The sequence below is a fragment of the Octopus bimaculoides genome, chromosome 8 (assembly GCF_001194135.2).
Source record: "Octopus bimaculoides isolate UCB-OBI-ISO-001 chromosome 8, ASM119413v2, whole genome shotgun sequence".
NCBI lineage: Eukaryota > Metazoa > Mollusca > Cephalopoda > Octopoda > Octopodidae > Octopus > Octopus bimaculoides.
Window position 1 is genome coordinate 17,913,116 of NC_068988.1, and position 1,856 is coordinate 17,914,971.

The window sequence follows — 1,856 nt, forward strand, 5'->3', positions numbered from 1 at the left end:
ATATATATATATATATATATATAGTGGGGTGGCCTAGTGATTTGGAAGTTGTGCTCACGATTCGTGAGCCAGGAGTTACGTTGTGTCTTTGAGCTAAGCATTTCATATCAGGTTGCTACTCTGTGACCTCTTCGTTATCTCGCGAGTGGCACATCTCTCTCCTGTTCAAAGGAAGATCAATGACATCAGTATCACTTTTGTAGGCAGTGCGAATGCCATAGCCATTGACTCTTCCACCCGATCAGGCTAGTAGAAAGCAAAGCAAAAATAATAGAAGAGGGAGCTAAGTTTCTCTAGAGAAGACGGATGTGCAACTGAGTGACTGGTCGTCATTGATTTCTTAACAGTGAGGTCCTGAGTTTTCTTATATCGTATATTTAAATATCATTCAACTAAACCTCTGGTTTATAGCATAACCAGGCATTACAAATGATGCTAAGTAAACAGGTTGATGAGAAGAAGGGAAGCTTAATATTTGTGTCTATTGTCTGTGTGTTGTGTGTATATGCTTTTTGTTTGTGTATGTGTGCGCGCGCGTGCGCTCTTACACTCATTGTTTATATCATAGCAATCAATCTGTTGGCTCCTTTTCACCAGAACAACAGAATACTTCACATACGTGCACGCACGTGTATATATATATATATATATATATATATATATATATATATATGCACGCACGCGTGTGTATTAATGTTTGTGTATGTGTATATGCACGTGAGTTTCTGTTGAAATTATTTTCAAGAACTCGGTTAATATTTTCTCTCATATTTTGCTTTATTTCTGGTTTGTAATTTTTTCTTTTCTTCTATTTCTACTACACCTCCTCCATCAACGAATAAAATTATAATAAAAAGATATTCTTAAATATTTTCTTTCTTAAGTGACTGACTATTTTTGTCACACATCATTTATATAGATATTTTATTGGATTTCTTTCAATCTCTGCAAGATTTAATCAAGCTTTTCCATTTCACCGAATTACTACGGATTTCTATTTTTATATTCTTTCTAAACGTCTAAATATGAAAATGATCGTTTAAATTTTTCAAGTCATAGCATTTGCTAATAATGGCTTTGTTACATTATTGCTGTTACTTCGTTGTGAAATAGGATTGGGTGTGGACAGAGAAGCTCATAAAATGCTTTTGCAATACAGTGTTCAGTATTTCAAAGATCGACTTTATAATTATTTTGCTTCGTGTTGTTCAAATTTCACCGTAGCATCACTGGGTTATACGTTACTCTAGTTTAGATGAAAACATTTCGAATCTGTTAAAGATGCGTATTATTCAAGAAATATCTGTATTCTTGAATAAAAATAACAACGCTTTCTAATTATGTTACAAGACTGTCTCTTTTGAGTGGATCACAGAGTCGATTACATCGACCCCAGTGTTCAGGAGGTTCTTAGTTTCTCAACCTTGAAGAAATGAAAAGTAAAGCCGACCTCAGCGGAATTTGAACTCAGCACGTTAATGTGGACGAAACGCTGCTAAGCATTTTTCCGGTGTGCTAACGATTCTGCAAGCAAACATTCCACCACATACGTTGTTTGTGGTATCAGCTCTATTAGCCGTATTTAGAAAGCTGTAAGTGTTTTTTAGAAAGGAAGTTTTGTTGAGTGTGTGTGTGTCATTTCTGTATATATTGGAAGGTTCTATGTAGAAGTTCATTTTATACAAGTTATTAATGTTCTAGTAGCAATAACAGTGATGGTGACGATGATGGTGACAACAAGAACAATAACAACAACAACAATAATATGCCAAACTTTCAAACTTAGCGCTGTAAGATAGATACTGCCTTATTCAGCCACACCCTGACGCACAGAGGGGAAGAGAGAGTGAGAGAGA

The 1,856-nt window shown here is 35.3% G+C and overlaps 1 protein-coding gene across 4 annotated transcripts in view; it reads left to right on the top strand.

Moving 5' to 3' along the window:
- LOC106878173 (uncharacterized) overlaps positions 1–1,856 on the top strand; it is a 1,037,364-nt gene that overhangs the window by 467,783 nt on the left and 567,725 nt on the right. The gene's annotated exons all lie outside the window — the stretch shown is intronic.